The sequence below is a fragment of the Lutra lutra genome, chromosome 5 (assembly GCF_902655055.1).
Source record: "Lutra lutra chromosome 5, mLutLut1.2, whole genome shotgun sequence".
Taxonomy (NCBI): domain Eukaryota; kingdom Metazoa; phylum Chordata; class Mammalia; order Carnivora; family Mustelidae; genus Lutra; species Lutra lutra.
Genome location: NC_062282.1, coordinates 91,761,434 through 91,789,242, shown reverse-complemented (window position 1 = coordinate 91,789,242; position 27,809 = coordinate 91,761,434). Strand labels below are relative to the sequence as shown.

At 38.5% G+C, this 27,809-nt stretch overlaps 1 long non-coding RNA gene across 2 annotated transcripts in view; it reads right to left on the bottom strand.

Annotated features, from left to right (window-relative positions):
- LOC125101042 (uncharacterized) overlaps positions 1–27,728 on the bottom strand; it is a 104,599-nt gene extending 76,871 nt beyond the window's left edge. For both annotated transcript variants that reach the window (XR_007127739.1, XR_007127740.1), the window contains exons 1-2: positions 27,590–27,728; positions 12,725–12,836 (exon numbers count right to left, since the gene is read on the bottom strand). This is a non-coding gene — a long non-coding RNA (uncharacterized LOC125101042). The remainder of the gene's footprint in view (positions 1–12,724; positions 12,837–27,589) is intronic.
- Positions 27,729–27,809: the final 81 nt, after the last annotated feature.

Sequence of the window (27,809 nt, the reverse complement as noted above, 5' to 3'; positions counted from 1 at the left end):
ATTAAGGTGATCTAATATTGCTGATGCCCTTACAAGTTTTCTAGAAACAAACTCACAGCTTCACTGGAGTAAAATGACCTCATCTTAGACCTCAAAGTATCTGTACAAGTTTTCATTTAAAATGGCGGGCATTCAAAGATAACCAAGTATATGACAGCATGATGAAAAACCAAGAAAAACAACAGAGAGGATCAAGATAAGGGAGTTACCACACATAACTTTTAAAAAAATTATGCTTAATATGTTCAAAGAAATAAAGGAAGATGGAAAACTCTGGTAAACAAATGAAGCTATCAGAAAGAATAAAAAATATTCTTAAACTTAATATTCTTAATATTCTTTTAAACTTAAAAACAATAATATTAAGATCCCAGTGAACAGATCTAAAAATAGATTAAACAAACCTGAAAAGGGAATTAGTGAATTGGAAGAAAACTCAAATAAAAACATCCTAAATGAAACAAGGGGAAAAAATGAATAATTTGTTCTGCTCTTTCTTGTTGATTTCTTTCTGTAAGAAATACAGAGGACACAACAGGGGAGAAGGAAAATTGGACAGCAATAATATATGAATAGATAATTATTTACATTTTTCTAAAAATGAAGTATACCAAGTCTCAACTCCCCTCCCGTACATACACCCAGACACATCAGAGTATAACTACTAAACACCAAGAACAAAGAGAAAGAGAAAAATGAAAAAATGACTTTAAAGAAATATCCTATAAAACAGGAGCAATGGAAGCTAGAAGACAACAAAACAATACTTTGAAAGTGCAAAAAGAAAATAAATCCCAAACTTCGGGGCACCTGGGTGGCTTAGTGAGTTAAAGCCTCTGCCTTCAGCTCAGGTCATGATCCCAGGGTCCTGGGATTGAGCCCCGCATCCACATCCGGCTCTCTGCTCAGCAGGGAGTCTGCTTCCCCCACACTTGTGATCTGTCTGTCAAATAAATAAATAAAATCTTAAAAAAAAAAAAAAGAAATCCCAAACTAGAATTTTATTCCCAGAAAATGTAAATATCAAAAAAGAAAAATGAATATATTTTCAGACAAAAACTAAGAGAATTAAAATGTGTTCATCAAGCAGAAGGAAAATTGTTTTCGGGAAATTACAAAATGTAAAGAGGCATGAAAAGTGAAAAACCAGATAAATATGTAAGTAAACCAAGTCAATACTGATTGCAGAAAACAAGAGAATAATCTTCTGTGGGATCAAAACCAGAAAATTAAAATATATGACCACAATGGTAAATAAATAGGAAGGGTGATAAATGGGATTTAAGTATTCTAAAGTCTTTGAATTTTCCAGGAAAACATGAAAGTACTAATTTGTCAAGGATACAAGGTATAATCTCCAGGATAACCATACGAAGAAAAGTGAAGGAATATATGACAAATACGTGAACAGAAAGAGGATTTTTTAAAAAGATTATTTATTGATTGATTGAAAGAGATTCAGAGAGAGATGGAACCTGAAGCAGGGGGAGTGGGAGAGTAAGAAGCAGGGAGCCCCATGACCTGAGCCGAAGGCAAATGCTTCACCCACTAAGCCACCCAGGTGCCCTCAGAAAGAAGATTGTCTTTTAAAAAATTAAAATTTCGGGGTGCCTGGGTGGCTCAGTGGGTTAAAGCCTCTGCCTTCAGCTCAGGTCATGATCTCAGGGTCCTGGGATGGAGCCCCATGTCAGGCTCTCTGCTTAGCAGGGAGCCCGCTTCCCTTCCTCTCTGCCTGCCTCTCTGCCTACTTGTGATCTCTGTCTGTCAAATAAATAAATAAAATCTTTTAAAAAATTAAAATTTTATATAAAGTACATTGTGATATATATTTGAAAATCGCTTTTTTTACTTGTGATGAAATCTTTAATATAAAATTTTTAAAAGATTTTTTAAGAAAAGATTTTTTTTTTTTTTTTTTTGTGAGCTCAAACTCACAACACTGAGATCAGGAGTCACATGGTTTACCCATTGAGCCAGCCAGGTGCCCTATTATTTTTTTCATTTATGATGAAATCTTAGGATAAAGTGTCATTCATACATTTATTTGTTTCGATTGCTATAAACTGTTATCCACTCTCTCACTGATAGACAGCTTCTGAGTTGTTTCCAAGTTTTTGCTGAACAGTGCTGTGATGAAACTTCTTTTGGATTTCTCTTACTTTATATATTTTAACTTTATTTTCCACCTGAAAGAAGATTGCTGGGTCACAAGTATGTTTTTGTTTTTGTTTTTGTCGCCCAACTTTGGAAGGTAATCCCAATGCATTTTTAATTTTTTTAATCTCATGAGCAACACAAATAAGATTTTGATTCTACATCTTCTCCACAATTTGGTATTATCAGTCTTTTGTATTTTTGCCAGTAAAATGGCTACATCATTGTGGTCTTGATTTGCATTTTCCTGCTCACCAATAATTCTGACTATCTCTTTGCATTTATTGATCATATGTAATTTTCTCTTCTGTGAAATACTTCAGATTTCCTGGCTACTTTTTATTGGGTTGTTTGTGGTCTTCTTATTAGAAGTTCATTATATATTCTTGGTATTATTTGTCATTTATGCATATTATGAATATCTCCTTAAGATTCCATCTTTTCACTTGCTTTTGATGAGTATAAATTCTTAATTTTAATAAGCCCTGAAAAACTTTTTAGTTTTCTCTTAATTTAACAATGGTCTTTTTATAGATTTGCTTTACTTCTTGATGGGCTTGTTCCTAATTTAATCCAAATCCCTCCCAAAGTGTCCAGGTTTTCTCTTGAGATATTCAAATTAGGTAATCCAACAATTTCAACTTCCTGAAGAATTCCTTCCTGGGAACTTGTGACATGTTCCATCCTGGACATGTTGCTTTCTAGGCATAGCTGTCACTTTGAGGTCTCCAATCAATCCATTCTACAGACTCTCCTTTTCTTTATGTTTCTTGGATCCTAGGTCTTACTCTTTTTTACTTCACTTCCTTGTTTTTGCGGGACATATCCCCCTGTAGCTTCCTGACAAGAGGTGCAAGGGAGATAGATTTTTAGAGATCTCCATTCCGCCTTCATACTTTTGGATGGGAATGGAAATGAAATTGGAAATAATTTTCCTTCAGAAGTTTGAAGACACTGTTTCATTGTCTTACTGCTTCTACTGTTATATTTGGAGGAGTTTAGTGCCATTCTAATTCTTAATTCTGGTATGAAATCTCTCTTCCCCAACCCTCCGGAGATTGTAGGATTTTCTCTTTTCCCAGTGCTTTGAAATGCCAAAATAGCATATAATGTGGGTCTATTTTAGACCATTGTGCTGGGCAACCATGCCCAATTCTAAAAAATTTTCTTGAGTTACTGTCTATAATTTCTTGCCCTCCATTTTCTCTGTGTCCTCTTTCTGGAAACTCTATTATTCAGGTATTGAATCTTCTGGATTGGTGGTCTTATTTTCTTATTTTTTTTCTCTCCTACTTTCTGTATCTTTGTCTTTTTAAAAGATTGTTTATTTATTTCTTTGAAAGAGATACAGACAGAGATGGAACAGAAGCAGGGGGAGTGAGAGAGGGAGAAGCAGGGAGCCCCATGTACTTTCTGATATAAATCCTAAATTCTACCTTCTGTGTTGATCTTCTAGTTCATCCAACCTTCCTTCATATCTGCTATCTTCATTTCCAAATGCTCGTTTGTTCTCTGAATTTTTTTTAAACATAACACCTTGTTCTTCTTTTATGAATGTAACAACTTCTCTTACTTTTTCAACATTCCACTCACTCACAGAGGTTTTCCCTGTTCTTTGGGTATTCCCTGGCTGTTTGCTCAAACCAAAAGCTGTCCACCAGAAAGCAGATTAGTAACTCTGTGCATGTATGTGTAACTTGTTTACTTAGTCTTCATAATGAAGGCAATCTAGCTGGGCCTATTCCTTGGGAGATTCTCAATGTCAATATCTTAGTTCTATTCTTTGGGGACTTCCTGATGTCAGGATCTTAGTTCTTTTCTCTCCCCCAGAGAAGATTTCTATTTTTCTGCCAGCTGCCTATTGGTTGACAGCCAGCAGTCTGGGAACAGAGAAGGTCAGGGGAAGTTGCTGTGCAAAGTGGGAAAGGAATAAAAGAATAATTGCTTCATTAACACACTGACAGAGAAGTCGTAGCCCCATATTCACCCTTGCCTTCCAGAGATACCTGTGTCTTGGGGGATTTTGCAATGTAAATTAGGTTTCTGTTCAGCTTTCCTTATTGCTATTTTAGGATTGCTTTCTCTAGTCCCCTAAGTCAATAACTATATGCTTTGTAGCCTTCAAAATTTTGACACTGTTGTCTTCCTTCCTGTTCTCTCCTTTATTTTAGGTTTGTGCCTTTAACTGAAATTTAACTTAAGCTTTTTAAAGGACTGTCAGATCAATTCAACAATCATATTGTGAGCACCTATCATGTGCCAAGTTCACAGATTCATCACAACATTAATGGATCGTGGGTTTAGGACTGTTATTAAATGCTGAACTAGAATGATAGATGCTTGTCAAGTCTTTATTGTTCTCCTTGCAACCACTGGGCTACTTTCTCCAGCTCTGATGTCCTTTGTTTATTCTTTTATCTCTAGGGTACCATTAATTCTTTTTCTCATTTTCTATTGACTGGAAACATCTTTTCTCATCTGAAATTTCCTTTTAGATTTAAGCACATAACCTATGTCTGAGTCTGTGTCTTCTTTCTACATAAAAATGTCTCTTTTACCAATCTAGGATAAATAGAGAGGATTTTAAACTCTGTCTAGTAAGAAACATTACTTCTAATTTGTATTCGAGCTAAAAACACATCATCCTCCTCACTCTCATTGGACAGTATCATGACTCTTTCTATGCCACAGACCTGGCAGAAGTGATTCAGACTACTATAGTTAATCATTTTACATGTTAAAATGGATTATTATTTACTGTGGCTCACTATGTACTAGGAATTTTCATATATGTTGGCTCTACCGCTTTCTGGAGGCATAGCAGCTAAATTCCAACTCTACCAGTTATTGGCTACATGACTTTGTGTGAATTTTTTGTGTGTGTGCTTCATTCCCTCATGCGTAAAATGAAGACGATAATAATGGCACCTCCCTTAAATGACAGCTTTTTCTTTGGCAAAATGAGTACAATAATAGTACTTCCTCCAAAAAATCATTTTGAAAATTAGTTGTCAAGCCCTGAGCAGAGCACCTGGTGCATAGTAGGCTTCATGTGTTATTAACAACAGCACTGTAATTATTTCTGTCTTCATCTAACAAATCAGGAAACAGAAGTTCAGAAAAGTTAACTTGTCTACGGCTGCATAGTTTAGTCAACAGCAGTGCTGGAATGCTAACTATGGCAATCCTGTTAATATAACACGTTTTTGAGAGTTTGATATACCATGTGTCCATTAAAAAATGTAGTTCTTTTTAGACTTAAGTGTTTATTAATTGCCAGTTATGTACCAGACAACACGGAGTTTAAAGATTTTTTTTTTTTAAATTTATTTGACAGAAATCACAAGTAAGCAGAGAGGCAGGCAGAGAGAGAGGAGGAAGCAGGCTCCCCGCTGAGCAGAAAGCCCGATGTGGGGCTCGAACCCAGGACCTGGGATCATGACCTGAGCCGAAGGCAGCGGCTTAACCCACTGCGCCACCCAGGCGCCCCCAACACGGAGTTTAAATGGAATAAAACTGACTCAGTTGGCAGGAACAATTTTACAAGTGAATGAGAAGAGAAAGTAGGAAATGTCCACGCAACGGGGTAGTCTGGCACAGCCGTCAAAACCTGGGTGAGCTGAGGAGGGCATCCACAGGGGGTGGGACCTAGGGGAGGAGGTAGCAGCTGCAACCCTGGGTAGGGTGACAGAAACTAAGTGCGATGAAGCAGGGATTTGCATGGGAAAGTGGGCAACACTGGCAAAGGAGATGGGCTACTACATAGAGGGGAGTTAATAAAATAAATAAATATATTAAAGATAATAGGAGACAGATTGTTCATTGTCAGAGAAGGGAGTTACAAAATATGGACAAGATGAAAACTAAAATGGACTTTGTGGTATTGGAATTATAATTACCAATTACTGGAATTGAGGATAATGATGTAAGTTGTAATCTGTTCAGGAATTAGTAGCTTACAACCTTCTAACAAAGACAATCCCAAGCCCAGAAGGCTTCAGGGTAAATTCTCATAAACACTTTATGAAGAAATAATAATAATTCTACTCAAACTAGTCTAAAAAGTAGAGGAGGAAATACTTCCCAACTCCTTCTGTTAGGCCAGCATTATAATGACACCAACAATCAAAGATATTCCAGTAGGAGGAAGTTAGAAATGGGGGGGGGGTGGGGGGCGCAGTCACATGTCCAGCTCTTGGTTTCAGCTCAGGTTGTGATCTTGGAGTTGTCTGAGGTTGTCTAGGTTGGGCTGTGTGCTCAGTCAGCCAGGAGTCGGCTTCAGATTCTCTCTCCCTCTTGCGCCCCCTCCCGCTCATGCAAAAAAAAAAAAAAAAAAAAAAAAAAAAAAGAAGCTTAAAAGCTGATAACCCTCATGAACATAGATAGAAAAATTCTAAACAAAATTTTAGCAAATCAAATCTAACAAAATATTAAAAGGATAGTGCATCATAACCAAGTGGGATTTATCCCAAAAATGTAGGGTTGGCTTAACATTATAAAACCAATCACTGGAATTCATCATGTTAACAAACTCAAAAAAGAAAAACATGGTCATCTCAACAGATGCAGAAAAAACATTTGACAAAATCCAACTGAGATTCTGCTACCATCTTTCCCTTGTCAAGGGAAACCTCTGTTAAAAATCACAGTTTTACAGGGAGTAAAACAGCAGACAACTGTGTTCTGTTTTTGAGGATATACAAAAATGGACTCATACCCATTCTTATTACACACTGCTAGTGTTATGCTCTAACTTTCTATTATGTCTAAACTAAATACATTATGCTATAGTTTAACTCAGTGTTTCCCACTCTGTTCCGTGAAACATTAGCATCCTTTGAAATTTAAAGCTCTTCCTGTACCTTCAAAATATAATTAACACATTAAAAGTTCTAACTCCAACGAAGAAACCATATCCAAAATTTTTTTTATTTGAATTTTGATCATTGCTTTCCTATCAGGGTAAATTATTCTATATTTGCTGCTAAAAGGATTTTATTTTGACCCACCCATCTGTTCTTGCTTATATACTGTATAATTATTCACAGAGACTGAAAAATTAGCAAGGTTACAGCAGTCTGGAACAACGTCACAAAAGGGCAGATGTTCCTGACTTTGGCCTTGTGGCTGAACAGTCTCCTTTAAATACCACCTTCATTATGGCATTCATCTACTCACAGACCTCCCTAGATACACTATACCACCAACACAGAAACTGGCAACTTTTCTTAACAACTTTCCTAATTCTGTAATTTTAATCTTTGAATTTCATTTTTAAAAGATCTTATTTATTTGAGCAAGAGAGAGAATGACAGAGAGTACGAGCTGGGGGAGGGACAGAAGGAGAAGCAGACTCCTCCACCAAGCAGGGAGCCTGATACAGGACTTGATCCCAGGCCCCTGGGATCATGACTAGAGTCAAAGACAGATGCTTAACCAACTAAGCCACCCAGGTGCCCTTATATCTTTCAATTTCATAAAAGAATCTAAAATGTTTATCCCAGATGAATAAAAAAATAAATTGTCCAAAAAATTTAGAAATCACAAAGATATCAACTAAAGGCACTTTCACTTGACTCATAGGAGCACTTTTTTTTTTTTCAAGATTTTATTTATTTATTTGACAGAGAGAGAGAGAACACAAGTAGGCAAAGAGGCAGGTGGGTGGGTGTGGGAAGCAGGCTCCCTGGTGAGCAGAGAGCCCGACAACGCAGGGCTCAATCCCAGGACCCTGAGATCAGAATCTGAGCCGAAGGCAGAGGCTTAACCCACTGAGCTACCCAGGCGCCCCTCATAGGAGCACTTTAAGGAGGCTTGTCTCCATATACCAAGAGAAAGCCAAGTGGCAAAAGTGAATTTTCTACTGGTATTTCCAGGTGCTACAGTCTGAATGCTTGTGTTCCCCCACATTTCATATTTTGAAATCTTAACCCCTAAGAAGACAGTATTGGGAAGTGAGGCCTTTGGGAGGTGAATAGGTCATGAGAGCAGAACTGTATGAATGGGATTAATGCCCTGATGAGAGACCCACCTTTCTGCCATGTGAAGTGACAGCAAAAAGAAAATTGTTTATGAACTAGGAAGCAGCCCTCACCAGACAGTGAATCTGCCAGACCCTTGATCTTGGACTTCCCAGCCTCTGGAACTGTGAGGAATAAATCTCTGTTGTTTGTAAATTACCCAGTTTATGATATTTTGTTATTGTAACCTGAACAGACTAAGATACTAACACACTGTTTCATTCCATAAGCATGGAAAACACATTGAAGGGAATTGTGTCCTATGAGAGGTGAATCTATAAAAAAGCTGGGCATCAAGTCATAAACCTACCACAGAAAAACAAAATAAAACAGGAAACCCAGCAGAGCACTTTCCTTTTGTATGCCCAGGGGACTGGTTACTTATTCTTTGTGCAAAGTACAGCACATCTTAGAAGCAAATAGTTTAAATAAGGTAGTAATATATTTAAGAGCACCTTTTGAAAGTTACAATCCCTGAGGAAGACAAAAGAATCTTTTCATTGCAAAAAAGAATTCAAACACATCTGTTATAGCAAAGGAGCAAAATGAATCGTGGTGTGGGTAGGATGCTGAATTCACAAGAAGCAGCATTTTCTTCAAGCCTGATCCTGGATAAGTAATTTTTATTTTTATTTTTATTTATTTATTTATTTTTGACAGACAGAGATCACAGGCAGAGAGGCAGGCAGAGAGAGAGGGGGAAGCAGGCCCCCTGCTGAGCGGAAAGCCTGATGTGGGGCTCGATCCAAGGACCCTCAGATCATGACCTGAGCTGGATAAGTAATTTTTAAAGTAGAATGCCTTTTTCTTACCACTTGGAATAGTTCTTGGATGAGTTATAAAGTGTTTGTGCTAACTGCACTAGACCAATGGTCATTTCCTATAAACAGAAACAAAATTTCAGCTAACCAAGAATAGTGTGACAAACATTATTTTGACTCTTCCGCTGAGGCTGTGGTTTGAAACCCATAAAAACAGGATGATACTGAAATCAATTTACCATGATCTGACCATACTCATGAAATCACAACAAGCCCTAAAAGACATATGCTCTGAAGCACATCACAAGTGACACACTTGCATCGTACTGTATTGTGTATTTTGTCTTCCATTTCAAAAGGCAAAGGACCGGGGCGCCTGGGTGGCTCAGTGGGTTAAGCCGCTGCCTTCGGCTCAGGTCATGATCTCAGGGTCCTGGGATCGAGTCCCGCATCGGGCTCTCTGCTCAGCAGAGAGCCTGCTTCCCTCTCTCTCTCTCTCTGCCTGCCTCTCTGTCTGCTTGTGATCTCTCTCTGTCAAATAAATAAATAAAATCTTTAAAAAAAAAAAAAAAGGCAAAGGACCCATATTTCTAAAAAAAAATCTCAGAAATACACTAATATTAGTTGTACTTAGGGCTAGTACGAATGCAGTAGGAAAAACCATGGCAAAAGCAGATAATTGCACTGACTCAACCAAACTATTATTTTCTGTTTCAGGAAGAGGCTTTTAAAACAGAAACAGTTTTGGGACGCCTGGGTGGCTCAGTTGGTTGGACGACTGCCTTTGGCTCAGGTCATGATCCTGGGAGTCCTGGGATCGAGTCCCGCATCGGGTTCCCAGCTCCATGGGGAGTCTGCTTCTCTCTCTGACCTTCTCCTCGCTCATGCTCTCTCTCACTGTCTCTCTCTCAAATAAATAAATAAAATCTTAAAAAAAAAAACAAAACAGAAACAGTTTTAAGTTAAACCAACCTACTTTTAGGAGACTCCCTTGTAAATTATACCTATTTATACAAATAATTTTACTCCAAAAAATACTTACTGAGGAAATATATATTTAGCGGGGACTTAACATCTTTTTAGCAGTGCCATGGTCTTCGAGAAGAACACAGAAGAAATTTAAGCTACATTCTCTGCTCTGCTTCACCCTGTTAATTTTAGAATTCTAGAAATAATACTAGAGGTTGTTTAAAAAGGAAAATGTTTTCTTTCCTCAATGAAACATACTTGCAGACATGAATCTTAAACAAAGGTAAAATCCTGGATACTCTATTTTTTATTTACCTGGATGGAAGTGGCCATCTCTGTGTCTAGATAGCACCAACCCCCTAAAATAACCGAATTTTTTTTCCTTCATTAAATAACTGGCTCATTAAATTTGTATCTAGAAAAGGACAGTTTAATTGTCCACTGTCACATCACTGATATTTATTAACTAGGACTACATCTGACAGAAATACATGTCCTATGTGCACCAAGAGAGAGCCCAAGAACAGTCATAGCAGCATTATCTGCAGAAGGTCCAAAGTGCAGACAACCCAGACAGCCAACACAACACAATACTACAAAGCAATGAAAATGACCACACTGCAGCTACATTCAACCACAGGGATAATAAACGGAAGAAGCAAGACTAAAAAATATATCAAGTATGACTGTATTTATAAAAAGTTGCTAAACATGCAACACTGAACTATTTAGATGTATCTGGTGCATACAGCTGCACACTCAAGTGGTAAAACTATACAGGAAATGATTACCGAAAAATGGAAAGCTAAAGCTTCCTCAGAGAAGAGAGGACAAGTGTGGGGAGTAGGTTGTGACTGCGAAGGGACACACAAGGCTTTTGTCATGTTGGTCAAATTCTTCCACATTGCAGTTTTTTCACCTATGGGTGGCAGTTACAAGGGACGCTTATTCTCACAACCCTTTGCAAACTGTAGATGTCATGTTACCACTTCTTAAAATAAGAGTATTATGCACCACAGTAAAATAGTTCTAAAAACCCAGGGGTTACCACGTTAAATATTAATTACACATGTATGTGTGTATAATATACACACTAAAACCTACTGGTTTCAAGGGGAAAAAAAGCACAGTGATTCTATCCTAGACTTCTCTTGTTCCTGTCCTCTTCTGCTGAGCAAATAACAAAAGAGCGAAGGAACTTAGAAAATGAAAGAGATAGGGTTTAGAGGTACGCTAAAGAATACTATGCCCTTTCATTAATGTTATTTGAGAATGTAAAAGATTTATGCGCCTTTTGGCTGATGGTGGAATTGCATGTATATTCTTAGTCTCTCCTTTGTCTATTGATATAACCTGCTGATACAACTATGCAAAAGTAGCACCTGAGGAAAAATGAGCATCATTCTGTCCTTATAGTTGTGACACAGAAGCAGCTGTCCTTTGATTCACACCTAATGGCCTGCTCCTAAGTTTCCTGCTTCCACCAGTAATATTGATTCTAATCTTTAGAAAGTCTGCTTCTTTGAAATACAACAACAAAAAAACTGCACCGAACTAATTCAGCCATGTCTGCCTGTAAGTTATTTGACCTGTGTTTGGCCCAAATCAACCTATTTTTTCCTCCATTCTGCTAAATTAGTTGGGTAATAGATTATTATGTTACCTTTTCATCTAGCCTGGAAAAAAAAAATGTGAATCTAAATACTGGTGATACAATGATATCCCCAAAGTTTCCTTCAGCAATGATTGCAATACAAGTCTTGGTTAACAGACTGATATTTTCAAACTCTGATATATCACACAAGAAAGAAAATGGTTGACCAACTGCCCACCTCTATGCTCCAGAATGGATTTCCTAAAGGGCACACAGAAAAATCGATAGGACAACTTTATTCTCCTGCCAGTGACCAGGATACATTCTATAGCTCTTGGGTAGGTCAAAATCAATTTTACATTTAAGAATACCTGAATCTGATCTGGGCTCTTAGAAGTTAACCATCATTTTTTCCAAGTCAATCCCACCAAGTAATGTTGTGGTTGGTATAAACAATGCTGAGGGCTATATGGGTCACTCTTGATCTCTACCAAAGGTTTATCATCAAGCAAATTGTGATCCAAAGCTTGGTAAAATAACCAATAACACTGCTTAAGTCACATGTGGCCAACAGTCTGCCTATTTAATCTAACAATCAGAATTAATGCCTTAAAGGCAAAAGAATTATTTGTCTATCTCCTGGCAAAGACAAACACTGAAGAAAAGTGGGAAACTCTTTTTAGGCTGGTGCATTAGTTCCTCCTGAGTTAATACTTCCTCTCATATGAGGAATAAATCCTGCAAGGAGGAAAGGAAAAAGAGCTATAAAGCAATCTTACAATGAAGTTGCATTATTCTACCTAAACAGTATCTACATTATAGTCCATTATATGGCTCAAAAATAGTATGAGTCAAAGGGTATTTCCCAAATATAACTAAATACTATAAGACCATGATACAACAGAGTTATAAACCATAACTCCTGTTTTTCAACATCACTCTTCTATTTGGAGTGACGCTGAATTAGAGTCAGTTCCCCAAAACATTACTCATTTTCAAATATAAATTCTAAGACTTATTTCAAAACCAGATCTCATTATGTTGGGATTCATTACCCCTTGGCTTATATAATACCATGGTTGTCCTCACTTAAAATGAAATAAAAACTGACAGTACAGAATATACCTCTTCCTATGGAGCAGAAGAAAACACGCTCTAGGACAAAATGTAAACATCACACATCAAGAAAGCATCTTAACAGAGGAGGGATAAAAATATAACCTTACATTTGTGAGTAACAGGAATTCAAATTCTGGCCTTCTGATTTCATGGCTGGTGTGCTTTCAATACAACCCAGGTGTCCTTAGCTTCCTTGATAATATTTTATCCAAAATCTTCCTATGGAAAAAAAAGTGATTTTAGAAAGTAACTGCAACAGTTCAGTCTTTTGCTTTTAATGACAAACATGTTCTCATTTATTTTTACCACCTCTCCCAAATGATTCCTTATAGAATAAAATCTGAGAGGGCGCCTGGGTGGCTCAGTCGGTTAAGTATCTGATTCCTGATTTCCGCTCAGGTCATCATATCAGGATGTGAGATCATGTGAGATTGGGGCTTGTGAGATCGAGCCCTGAACTGGGCTCCGTACTGGGTCCCTCTGTCCCTTCCCCACCTCTCTCTCTCTCTTTCCTGCTGTCTAAAAAAATAAAAATAAAAGCGGAGGGGAAAAACCATGCATTTTCAAAGCAAACTTTTTCTCTGAAGATTTCTCCCTAGCATATGAGGAATTAGAAGATCACAGCCATATGCCTTCTCTTCCCACTGCTCAGCAGCAGTGACCAAGCAGAAAGATAACCAAAGCAAGAATAGGATTTAGAGACTCCAAATAATATTACAGACAATTTTAATTGAACACTAGATCAGAAATTAAGTATAAATGCTTTCTAAATCAAATATGGTTTAAAATTAATTAAATACTTAAGGCAAGAAGCTTACTTGTTAATTCATTAAAGTCAAGATCACACTTATTCAGATAATTTCAACCATCTAGCAGCTTCAACTGCAATTTTATTTTCTTTAATTAATCTCTCTCAAGATACATATAGACATATAGCACAATCGTAATTTTATTGGGTTATAATATCACTTTAAAATTTTATAGGGCAGTGTGGTGATTTTTGTACGATTCGGGATTCTGAGTTTTGATAAAGGATGTCAGTTCATGACTGATGAATAAACAGTTGTTGCTGTATTTAAATTAAGCTTCCCTCGGTTTTTGGACAGCCAGTGATTGCTTATATAAATAAGTAATGTGCTCTGTATACACCGAAAATAAAATTTTTAATGGTTATCTTTGGGCCAAACTGGGTCTCTTAAAGCAAAAATAAACAATTCTCAATCAACGCATACCAACTCTGCATCAGACATTTTTAAAGTTGACTAACTCAGAGAAGGAATTCTAAAAGAATTACCCAAAGCATGCAAAAATGTCACCCACGTAGACTAGTTTTATTAAACTAACTGCATAAGAAGCTCTGTGTCTGAAAATGGAATAGAGAAATCTGACACACAATACTCATGTTATCAGGAAAAAATTAAAACATATCAAAAATAACTTAAAAAGTTGCAATCAACTATTTCATATCTGTGGTTTCTGATTAGTTGAATGTTGCTTTTCAGTGATTGACCTTCCTCATTCAACATCCTTGCTTAGGTTCAAAGTTGTCAAAACTGACAGAGAACTTGGTTGGACAGCATAGAATCCCCCACCAACAGCTAGGAGAGGAGTCTAGGGAGAAGAAGCCACAGCGGTTTTTTCTTGCAATTATGAAGTAATAGACTTGTCTAGATCAGTGATTTCCAAGCTTGTCTGCACATTGGAGTCACCTGGGGAGTCATAACACTATTGATGCCTGTATCCCATCACTAAAAAGTATGATTTAATTGATCTAGGTGTGGCATGAGCTTTGGAAATTTAAAAGATCTCTAGATGATTCTAACATGTAGACAAACTTGCAAAGATAAAAGGGCCTATGTTCTTTCATATTCCTATCTTAAAAATTTTTGATGAATTAGGTTCATGACTTTTTTAGCACCATTCCTTTATCAGTCTCATGCCATTTGGGGAGAATGACCAAAGCACAGCTTGTTCTGGAATACTCTCAAAAGGAGAATAAAAGGAAGAATAAGAGGATGAATAAGCTAACTTTCATAAGATGTTTTTTCATGACAATAATTACTAGGGTATGGCTTTTTTTTTTTTTTTTTTAAATCCAAGGCCTAGAAACTTTGTTCACTATCCTAAAGCCAGACAGAAGAATTAGAGACCACTGTCTACAATCATCTGGGGTTTAAGTTCATCTGGATTTGTATGATCTAGTCTAGCTTTCCACTTTATCAGATGGGGCACAGGCAGCTGCTAGAACAAGGAAGAGGAATAAGGAATTGGGTCTTACACATGAATAAACCTGTGGAGATACTAAGTTCATTAATGTTCTTGTTAGCAGGAATCAGAATGGCTTAGAGGCAGCCAAGTTGAATTACAGGTTTGATTTACCTAAGAAATACATGTTCTGCGGACATAAGCATTTTTTTTTTTTTTTTTTTTGCACCAGCCTCAAGGCAGGCTTGAGATGAAACAAAGTGCAGCCCTTCCTTTCACAGTAAGATTCAGTTGCATTTCCCTGTGGTTTCTCTGTGGGGGTATTTGAGCTGTCTAGATGAGAGAAGAAAGAAAACAGTTTTAAAAGTTCAAAAGTGTCAGTTTATCACTAGTAAATAATGGGCACAACTAAATATCTTTACTCCTCAAAAAAAAAAAAAAAAAAAGGGCCCACAACACATGAAATACGTGAGTAGACGGTAACAGGAAAGCACATATCACAATGTCAGGAATTCAAAATAACACCATGTAACTTCATTCTGTTACAGGGGTTAGCATGCTTTAGGGAGATTGAGGTACTGCTCCATTGCAATTAAAATAAATGACCAATATGGTCAACTAATATTTGACAAGGAGCCAAGAATACTCAGTAGAGAAAAAGACAGTCTTTTCAAGAAATGGTGCTGGGAAAATTGGATGTTCAGATGTAAAAGAATGAAACTGGACCACTATCATATACCACTCACAAAAAGTAACTTAAAATGAATCAAAGACATAAATGTGAGACCCGGAGCAGGGGTGGCTAGGAATTAGTTGAAACTCCTAGAAGTAAACACAGGAGTAAAGCATCTTGACATCGGTTTTGATAATTAATTTTTGAATATGACACCTAAAGCACAAGCAACAAAATAAAAAAATAAACAAGTGGGACTACCTCAAATCAAAAAGCTTCTGAAAGGGCAAAGAAACTTTTAATAAAGTGAAGAGACAACCTATGGAATTGGAAAAAATATTTGCAAACCATCTATTTGGTGATGGGTTAATACCCAAAATATAAAAAAAACCTCAAACAACTCAATAGCAAGAAAATCCAATAACCTAATTAAAACATGGGTGAAGGATGTGAACAGGCATTTCTTTCCTTTTAAATGATTTTATTTATTCATTTGAGACAGAGAGAAAGAGATAAGCAGGGGGGAGAGACAGAGGGAGAGGGAGAAGCAGACTCTCCAATGAGCTGGGAGTCCAACATGGGACTTGATCCTAGCACCCAGAGATCACGACCTGAACTGAAGGCAGATCCGAGTCATACACTAAGTGAAATAAGTCAGCCAGAGAAAGACAAATACTGTATGATCTCAACTTGTAGGTGCAATCTAAAAAGAAAAAAAAAATGGAAAAAGAGATCAGACTTGTGTTTACTAGATGCAGTGGGTGGGGGAGGGTAAGTGGAGGGAGGAGGTCAAAAGGTACAAACTTCCAGTTATAAGTGAGTACAAGGGATGTAATGTACAACATGATGACTGTAGCTAGTACTGCACTATGAAAAATAAAAAAGTTGTTGAGAGCAAATCCTGTGAGTTCACATCAGGAGAGAATTTTTAACTTCTTTCTTTTCTTTTTATTATATCTATAGAAGATGGATGTTACCTGAACCTATTGTGGTAATCATTTCACAAAATATGTAAATCTAGCCATCCTGCTCTAAGCCTTGAACTTACACTGTGATATATGTCAATCATTTCTCAGTAAACTGGAAAAAATGATCAGATCATTATAAAGATATGGGGATGTCACCATCCAAACCCTTTCCACTTCAGGACATAATACAATCTGTTGTCAGTTCAAAACTGTAATTGGGCAAACCAAGACATTCCTAACCTCAGTGGGAAGAGGGGCAAAGGAACCTAAGGAGAGGAGTGTGCTGTGAGTGAACTGTAGGTCGTGGACAAAAACGGTGAAAAGTAGCTTATACAGAACAATTTTAAAGATTTCTTTAGTTTAGTGAAATAGAAAATTTTCTGTAAGTCCATATAGCTATTCTCAAGATCATTATTGTCTTAGTGAGGGCTGATTGTACCAAAACACATGGAGACAGGACAGAATCTATGTTCTTGATTATTTCCAAATATGTAAAATCCCCAAGATGTGCTCTGTTGGCAAGTGACATGGCAATTTTTTTTTCTTTTTTCTTTTTTAAAATTTCTATTTCTTTTCAGTGTTGGCAATTTGGTTTTCATTTCTAGTGCCAACTGCAACCAGTTGTTTCTTTTGAAGCTTTAAACTTAGGTCCAACACCGAACTGTTCATTTCCTTCTGTCTTCTGCTTTTGCTTCCCCCATATCTGTTGCCAAAGTTAGGCTACCACCCACACAACTGTCAACCCAGAACCCAGGAGTCCTCACGGGCTCCTCCCTTTGCATTTCAGTGCATGCTTCCCAGTCTTACACATTATGTATCCTAGTTAGCAAATTAATCCTCCCCTCTCCTCTTCATCCCTTCCGCCACCACTACAGGTCATGTCATCATCCTAACTGGTTTCCATAACCTTAATTTCGTGTTCTGTGAACACTCCCACTACCCTTCTGGATATATTACTCAATGTATAATATATATTACTCAATATTACTCAATATATCCCACTACCCTTCCGGCCCTATTACTTAAATATGAACATACCACCACCCTGCTTATTCTTTTTTTAAAATTTTTAAAATGATTTTATTTATTTGAGAGAGAGAGAGAGAGCGAGCATGAGAGGAGAGAAATCAGTGGGAGAAGCAGACTCCCTGCCGAGCAGGGAGTCCGATGTGGGACTCGATCCCAGGACTCCAGGATCATGACCCGAGCCAAAGGCAGTTGCTTAACCAACTGAGCCACCCAGGCACCCCCCCCCCCCCCGTTACTCTTGAAAAACTTTGTCCCTTTACTCTTGTACTCCTTTGCCTGCAATGTTTATCCCTCCATGTTCTTACTCTAGCTGACTCGCTTTTACATTTAGCTTCAGAATAACATTTTCTCCCTCAAACCTTTTCTATCAGGCTGTGTTAGGTGTTTCCTCTTTTGTGTTTATATCACCCTGTAAATAACTTTATTGGAGCATCTGTCACATTGTTGTTACTGTTTACATGTTTATCTTCTCTTCTGACCTATGAATGAAAAGCAAGCTCTACTTCCCATTCACTATTGCTGCTCCTACACCTGGCACCCAGAGGGGGCTTACTAAATTGATTTATGCTGAATCAGTGATTCTTCATCTATGCCCTGGAATTACCTAGGGAACTTTTAAAAATACTGAGGCCTGGGTTCATCCCAGACCAATCTGGCACAGTGGGGCTCAGGGGTTCTCACAAGGCTGCCTTCATGGTGCCAGCTGGACTGTCGTCATCAAGCCTTGAAGGAGGGAGGAAGAGCTTGCAGCCAAGCGCATGCATACAGTTATGGTAGGATTCTGTTCCTCACTGACTGTAGGCTAGAAGCCCTCTCCCATTCCTCTGCCTCTCCGGAGGGTAGCTCACAACATGACAGACTGGCTTCCATTAAAGTGAGCGCGTGAGAGGGCAAGATAGGGTGAGCCAGATGGGAGCCAGAATCTTTCTGTAATCTAACCTTGGAAATGACATTCTATCACTTTTACCAGGTTCTATTAATCAGAAGTATGTTATTAGATCTCGCTAAACTAAATGAGAGGGAATACAACAAGGGTATAGATACCAGCAAGTGGGTATCATTGGAAGCCATCTTAAAAGCTGCCTACTACAGATGTTTAATGATACTTGACTTAAAAATTAACCTACTTTAAAGGAATCTCAACCAGAGTATCTTAACATTAGGGGTATACATATCACTGATTTCTTTGTAAAACCAACTGAACTTGCTTTGACAAAGATGAACCAAAAGTAAGCTGATAGGTGTACTTTTTAATAAATTTATATTTTTCTTTCATTATCTAAGGATGCATCAATTTAAGGCCATTTAAACAAAATAATGTCAAAGCAAGTCAGCTTGCATAACTCCAACTTTCACATGGCCTTATGAATTAGGTCAGTGTGCTTTCCAAAGATTAAAAGTGCCCCTTTCTTTTTCCAAACATTTCCCCAGTTATTCAAGTTCACAAAAAACAGGCCACTTTAAGGATTTAACATATAATTTCTTTTTAGTGAAGGGCAGTTAACAGTAAATCTAAAGGTAAAATACCAAACAAAATAGGCAAATTAACGTACGACTATGTTAAGCTGAAGAGACTAATCAACTTAACCTGCCATTTTAGAGGAAAAAGCCAGTGTACTGCGTAACATTAAACACTGATCTTAATAACCAAAATTTAAGCCTTCCTCAAAGATACTATCAATACAAAAGGATCCATTCATCTTTGGACTGCTTATTATTCAGTGCTAAGGCGGAAAGTTGAAGTTGCTTAATGATATTTACCAAAACTACACAAAATAGTAAAAGCAAAAATAAACTGAAGTTAAAGCACAAATGGCTGGCATACTTGAAGTCTGATGTTAACAGCACATTTACCTCAAATCCTAACCTCTTAGTTTATATTTCAACTACAAAATATCAGCTCCCCCAAATCAATTAGTTTTTTTTTTTTAAAGATTTTATTTATTTATTTCACAGAGAGAGATCACAAGTAGGCAGAGAGGCAGGCAGAGAGAGAGAGAGAGAGGAGGAAGCAGGTTCTCTGATGAGCAGAGAGCCCGATGCGGGACTCGATCCCAGGACCCTGAGATCATGACCTGAGCCGAAGGCAGCGGCTTAACCCACTGAGCCACCCAGGCGCCCCAATCAATTAGTTTTTGATGTAGAAAGTGCTAGCTTCAGATTAGGAGTGCTGCATTTAATAACACCTTTTTCCTTCAATCATTTCCTAAAAATATTTGTTAAAGTATTAGTAGGTCATAAAACCGGATGTGAGTTTTTAAATTTTTATTTATTTATTTATTTATTTATTTATTTATTTTTGGATGTGAGTTTTTTAAAGGATGTAATTGCTAACACAAGTTATAAATGATGTCACTGACAAATTGTGCTTTATGAGTGGGCAGAAAAGCTTAAGAACAATCCACTGCAGTTTGCCTTTTAAAAAGAGATAAATTGTACCATCAAGAGGGAAATCTTTCCTTTCCTTCAGCTGAGGTGCCAATTCTTAGTGCCATGATTATACCTGCTAAGACCTGGTGGATAAGGCCATGATTAGCTACTACTGCCCAACCAACATAAACATTGCTGTGTCACCTGTTGAGTTACAGCAGAAATGAAGTTTGAAGCTACTACCCTGGACTGTTGAAGCTCTTTGGCCCTTTAAAACCCTGTGGGCCATCCAGGTCTCCTGGCCTACACAAACTATTTGGGGCTTTAGTTTGAATTTATTAATCTTGCTTAAGAGTTGACTTTTCAGCAGCCAAACCAAGAGACTGGAAACAGATGGGTCACCTAAAAACCTGTATTTTTCCCCCCCAAATACTATGAATTAGCAATGCTAAAAATGCCTTCCATGTATTTCAGCTTTGAGCAAATGAGTATATATATTAAAGACAGTGGCACAACTGAGGGTTACAGAAGGGAGGGGAGTGAGTGGATGGGGTAGCCGGGTGATGGGTATTAAGGAGGGCGCGTGTTGTGATGAGCACTGGGTGTTATATGGAACTAATGAATCGTTGAACACCACATCAAAAACTAATGATGTACTATATTCTGGGTAACAACATAACAAAAACAAAAAAAGATAGCGGCAGCCAGGAGTCTTTCTACTGAGGAAATTACAAATAAGGAAGAGGGAAAGAATAGAAAGTAGTGATAGACTGCTACTGAAGGTATCAAAATAAACTCAGTTTTTAAAAAAATATTTTATTTACTTATTTGACAGAGATCACAATTGGGCAGAGAGGCAGGCAGAGAGAGAGGGAGAAGCAGGCTCCCCACTGAGCAGAGAGCCCAATTCGGGGCTCGATCCCAGGACCCTGGGATCATGACCTGAGCCGAAGCAGAGGCTTTAACCCACTGAGCCACCCAGGCGCCCTAAAATCATAGTTTTTAACAGGTATAAATATAGACATTTGTAGGTGTGTCGACTGCTGAGAGGGACTGCAGCCAATGACACACTAGTAGTGTGAACAAACCTAGCACTCCAATCTTGGTTCCTGTATTCCATTGTCCATGAAAAGTAAGCAGGGCTCCTTGAAGAAATGACTGACTCCAGGGCTAGGGAGGGAAAGTGCAAGATGCACCTTGAATATCTGATTGTACCAAAAAGAAAGGGCTCAAATTATGTTGAGTATATGACACATCTAAGACTTCTGACATATACAGGGAGTATTTCTGGGGCTCTAATGGTCAGATGTGGAACAATTAACAACACCAAAATAAATAAAATGATAGTAATGGATTTAATCTGTTAACTACGAATCCATGAGGCCATCTGTTAAAAATAAATGAACAAATGAATAAATAAAACACTTACTTTATTATAATGGCAACAGCTAATAAATTAGATGGAATGATAGATTTAGAAAATCAGTTATTCACTCCGGTAGGGACTTGGAGGAAGGGCAGGTTTAACTGTCCCATGGCCAGGCATTGTCTCTACAGGGTTCAGTGACATGCAAGGAGCTATTTCTCAATAGCCATACAATCACCCGCTGCAGATGGCATGACCTTAGTCCAGAATCCCAGGGGCCTGGATTATGATTTTCCCACTGAACTTGCTATACATTCCACACTGCATTTTTTCCCACCGCTGATACCACTAAAGTCTGCTGGATCACAAGGTCCAGGTGTCTGTCAGGGCTGCTTGCACTGAAGCTTCCACCTGGCCCAGGCCCTAGGCCTCACTCAAAGTTGGCAGCCTTCCAAGTTTCTTGGTGTAGGAGCCAGCATTATTGCTTGTTGTGGAATGTCTTGTCTCCAGAAGGAAAAGAGGTCAACAAAATGTTCTACTTCTTTGTGGAAGGGGCTGTACAATTTTTCACTTTGGAGGAGATATCCTGCATTCCCCTGACAATTAGATCTCCAAACTTTACTCAAGTGACTGGTCTCTCAGTTTCATAGTGTTTATCTCCCATCGTTGGGGATACATGTATCTCACCAAGGTCTTCAGCATAGTAGTCACCTCTTGCTCATCTGTCCAACCACATGATGCTGTCAACAAAATGGACCAGTGTAGTGTCATGAGGGGGTAATCAGGCAGTCCATAATCTTTATATTATGGCTGAAGATGGGAAAGTTAACGTAGCCCTGACGAAAAACTCCATCTAAATGAATAGTGTTGACTGTTCTTTGTGAAGGTGAAGTGTTTGATTTTTTTTTTTCTAATTGGAATGGAAAAAAACACAATGCCAAATTAGTGACACACCAGGTATGAGGCCTTCCTAATCTCTTCTAGCAATGAGGGCTGCACAGAACAGCAGCTGTTCTAAGACTTACTACTTGGTTAAGTCAGCAGTAGTCCATAATAACATAGTAACATAATACAGTTTATTTAGGAGCTGGACTGGTATATTAAAGAAAGAGAACTGGGACCAGCACTTTATCTTTTAGGTCTTTAATGGTGTATCTTTTAGGTCTTTAATGGTGGCACTAATCTTCATTACTCCCCTAAAATACAATATTATGCCTGACTTACTGTCTTTGGGTGAGCAGTTTCAGAGGGTTCCATTTGGCAACCCCCAATATAACCCCAACTCCATAGACCAGGGACACAATGTGGCAGTTGCTCCAACTGCCACATAAATAAATTCTAATTATGCAATTGGGGCCACTGTGAGACCAACACCTGGTCTTGAGCCAGAACACCTGGTCTGGTAGATTCTCATTTTACAGGTAGGCTGTAATGTTGTTTAAAATTTCTAGATACCGGGGCGCCTGGGTGGCTTAGTGGGTTAGGCCACTGCCTTTGGCTCAGTTCGTGATCCCGGAGTCCTGGGATCGAGCCCCACATCAGGCTCTGTGCTCTCTCATCAGGGAGCTTGCTTCCCTTCCACTCTCTCTGCCTGCCTCTCTGCCTACTTGTGATCTCTGTCAAATAAATAAATAAAATCTTAAAAAAAATTTCCAGATACCAAAATTAACTCAAATCCTATGACTGATAGTCCTCAAAATATTATTACCCTTTCCCTAGTGCAGTCAATTAGAGAGATGGTCACAAAGCCTTTATGAAGAAATGTCATGTATTTATGTACTTTCTGTGTTGTGGTAGGGTTCTTCTTCCTTGGGACTCATCCACATCCTCAGTTCTAGACCTGGAAACTGTGCTTTGCTTTTTCAGGGTCATAGATGTTAATCAGCACCCTCATGGACTGCCCATCTATTTTGCCCACAGGGAGACTATGCACTATTAGCGGACTCTAGAACTCCTTGTGGGTCAAGCTCTTTTGGATGCAAGAATGACCCTGCCAGTTATAATTGTGGCCTTCTAGCTTCTGGCAGTTAAGCAACACCACCTGGCTTCCCTTACTTCAGGGATCTATTATTGCCATGGATGTTAATGAGCCAACTCTGTGGCTGCTTCTCTTACCTCCCAGGCTTGCAGAGGACAGCTACCACCAAACTTCTAAGTGATGCTTAAGTCTCTCTCACCAGTGCTCTTTGATGGCCTTGGGTGAATGGTGAGATTCTAGTCCATCTCACGGAATACAATCCTGCAATGGATCATGTGGCCTTATGCAAGTTATCCATTCCAGCATGCCCATTTGCTCAGCCTCTTTATTCCTTCCTCCAGTCTGCCAGTGCAACTCAAACATTTTTCACTTTGCTGAGATTTAACCCAGTTATTGTCTCGGTTATTGGTTGTTATTCACTTGGCAACTAGTAAAAGAGAAAGGGGGTAGAGAAGGAGGGCTACTGCCCTGTGGGCAAAAGGCATCTGCGGTATCTCCAGGAGAACAAACATGCTAATTTTTATAAAGAAGAGCTACCTTTGCAAGCCCAGAGGGAGGAGCAGGAGAATCCATCAAGATGACCCTATCCCTTGATGTGCCTGGGTGACTCATCAGTTGAGTGTCTGACTCTTGATTTCAGTTCAGTTCATGATCTCAGGGTTGTTGGATGGAGCCCTGGTGTTGGGCTCCGTGGGAATGCCTGCTTCTCTCCCTCTTCCTCTCCTTCTGTCCCTCTCCCTGTTGGTGTTCCATCTCTCTCTCTCTCAAATAACGAAACAAATCTTAAAAAAAAAAGAGTCCATCCCATATTTAGGACCCCAGATTTCCCCACCTTCACATTAACAGAGCCACATTAGCTAAACATTGAAAGCTCAGAAGTCTCTGGAGTTCTGTGACATCAACATTGGCTAGCTCTGCAGCATGTACTTCAATTGACTCTGAAAAAAATTGACTATGAAAAAAATTTTAAGTGATAAGGGGTAGAGAGGGGCTTTTGTGAAGAGGTAACATCTGCCCTATAAAGATGAGAATAATGTTCCAAACAATTTTTGGATGAAGTAGGTTTAACTAGTTATTCTGCTATATATGCATTCCTTCTGAATTGTTTAACCTTGCACTGCTCCCTCCTGAATGTTCTTGTTCTTAATTTGAAGACTAATTCTTTTAAAAGCTTTTCATTACCTCCTTAATTGGTGTATTCCATAAGTTTAAGAAGCATGCCTTCTATTTTAAGTAAGTATTCTATAACATTAGGTCATTGTTTCAGTATATGTTTCTTCCAAATTACATTTAACAATCTGTGAAAAATAATATTTGAAAAAAAATCTGTGTGTTTCTGGATAGGTCTACATGAATATTCTAAAAAACAGTAGTTTTGTGGTTCTTTCTAAGTAAAACAGACTGAAAGCAAACTAGCAGATTAGGACCCATTCAGAAGCTGAGGCGGATGGGAGGATGGGAAACACAGTTAATGATGGCTTGGTCTAATAGTATTGAAAGCCTAACAGAGGAGTTAGTTGACAGAGATCACGTATGTGTGATGAAGAAGCAAATCAACTGGCAAAGTTGGAGAGAACCTTTTGCACCACACTAGCTCTTTGAGACATGCTGCCACCAACTGGGCAATAAGAAATTCTAAAGTATGGATATTTTTTGATTGTGATAATCAGTTAATTAACAAAATTAAAAAATATACTTTCATTTTATGAAATCAACATTTTTTGATAAGTCTTTGGATATTAAGGAAGAGCAGGGATTTTGGCCAGATGGGTTTAAAATCCTGCTCTACTCCTTTTCAAGTCTCTGATTCCTTATCTGTAAAATGGGTATGAGAACATTATCATTTGGGGTTGTTTAGTCCCAGGATTAGTAATAATAGATCTGAAGCATCTAGCCCAGTACCTGGTATATAGTGAATACTCAATAAAGAGCTTTTAAGAAATTATTATTCTTCAATATGATCTTGCAAATACTGCTAAGACCTGATTATTACTTATTAAATCAATAACTGTGCCCTTTAAGAAATGTATTTTCAGGGCACTTGGGTGGCTCATTCAGTTAACTGTCTGATTTTGGTTCAGGTTGTGATCTTGGGGTCCTGGGATAGAGCCTCACATCTGGCTCCTTGCTCAGCGGGGAGGATGCTTATCCCTCACTTTCTGCCCTTCCCCCAACTTGGCCTGCACCCACGTACACACTCTTTCAAATAAATAAACTCTTAAAAAAAAAAGAAATGTATTTTCATTATGTTTCAATTAAAGGAAGAAACTAACAATAAAATTTAGGGAAGAAACCAATTTCATCAAATTAAGTCAAATATGTGAACTGTTACTGCAGAGAAATAAGCACCAAATGTTGAGCAGGTAGGAAAGTTCTCAAGATCTTTAGTCAAGTTTAGGTTTTTATAACAGAATCTTGTTCAGGTTTTACTCATTCATGATTTTTTTTTCACTCACAATTTTGACATAAGTCAAGGGGAAAATGCAACTTTGTACCACCAACAGACAAATACTTTTTATTCGGTCCCCAGCATTGCCACCAAAAAAAAAAAAAAAAAAAAAAACTTTTTAAGCAAATGACAGAGTAGGGCTTACCTTCTCAAGAGGAAAAAAAACGGTTAAAATTTTGTAATGTTCTTTTTTTCAAGATAACGAGTGTGAATGGGGTGGGAGGCACGATACACTACACAGGAATTATGCAAAGACAAATCCTTAATAGTTTAAAGCTTTGTTAATTTGGCTCAAGTTACATGAGTAAGATTTCTTAAAAATAAACACAAGCAGAGCTTATTTTCTTGTTATTCTAAATTGGCATTCTTAAAGGCATTTGTGAAAGAATAAAATCCAACTGAGGATCTTTTCAAATAAAGAATAAGACCTTAAGAAAATTGGCTATGTTTCCACTAAATTCCTTGTTCTGCTGCCACTTACGAAGCATAAGTTAGAAAAATTGCCAAGCCCAGTCCAACTGACATAACTTTAAAGCTGAAAGAACACTAGAGATGACCTAGTGTACGTTCCACATAAAGAAGAGGGAACCAGCTCAGAGTGACTTACAGTGTATACAGATCAGCAGCTTCACAACTCACAAGACTCCTCACTACAGAAAATAGTGCACAGTATCTGAACCAATCTTGATACCATCTTTCATGAAAGCAATGCAGGTTGCATGAAGGGGCTCAGCTGTGGCAACCCCTACTACTCCTGGGCTTGCATTTTGTCCTGGAACTGAAAACTAGGTCAGTAGTATTAGGCTGTGAAGGCAGGGTCGAGACTACAGCCAAAGAGCTACAGAGGCCTCTTTCTTATGCACCCTTTTTTGCAGCTCAAGTCTCCAGTGCATTTAACAAGGGAAGCAGCAGAGCGAACTACTGGGAAGGCAGTAATTGGGTATGTTGTGTATCCGTAATTAAATCAAAACACACACACACCTTGGCCTCTGGAGTGAAGGATGTTAAAATACATCCTGACCCCCTCCTGCAGTTACTATCTGAACCAGTTTTTTAGAGCTCACATAGTTCCCTCTAGCAAGTGAAGTTTTCGGTATACACAATCCAGTGACCAAGTCTGCTTTTTCTGGCTACTACAAGTACAGGTTAGGTCCAAGCAGCACAAGCTTTGAAACCATCATCCAAGTTTTCGAACAAGAATGAGTAAGAAAACAACTGCTGCTAATACAACATACAAACATTAACATATGCTCAACGAACAGTATTTTTGATCACTAGATTATTTGCCAAAAGCCTGTTCCCTGATAAATAATAGTTACTGTTGTTATATCTAAACTAGTTATGCATGTCACAGCTTGCTCCTCAAAGAGAACATTCTATAGTCTCTCAAGAATAAAAACCTGCTGTATTTGGCACACAAAAGTGAAGAGGTCTTGCAACATTCTCAGCGGTAGTCAAACAGAGCAGTCTGGTGCAAGCAATCATAAAATTTGGTCACCAACCAAACCAGAGTTAATCTCTCAGTTCCTGTAGATTAGAAGACAATATTAAGCTCATTCTTTCTGCTTGTTGACTTTTGCATCCCTTTGTGTATTGAAAGAACAAGTATCTCTGGGAATTCTATGCTCAGTTTATTTACCGAGTACTTTGGGCAAGTACGGTTCATTTCGTGTGTGTGTGTGTGTGTGTGTGTGAAATGAGTTAGGTTCTCAAACTAAAAACAAACAGCAAAAATCCCCTCTTCACCCAGAACGGTTGCATTTTTCCTTAGTAATAGGGTTCGGTGGAGCCACCATGGTCCAGCTGCTTCGTTGTCGGCAGTACGTGAGGCTTTAACTATTGTCCAACCAGAAGATGAGAGGGGCAAAGGGTGGAGTGTGAACCGGGAGGAGGAACTTGCCAGAATCCTTCAACAGTCTCTGTGGGACCCTCACCTTGACTTCGGACGGTTTGCGGAGACCAACTCCTTTCTTGCCGCCGCTCTTCAGCCTGTTTTCAGGGGCTACATACATCACCCACCGGGGCCCGCCATCAACGGTCTGGTTCCAGCACGGCAGGGAGCTGTCTCCCGGCCGACATCTGGGGCAGAGGGCCGGCAGGGTACCGGACCGCCTCCTGGAGACTGAGTCCACCCACGCCCCTTCGTCCCGCAGC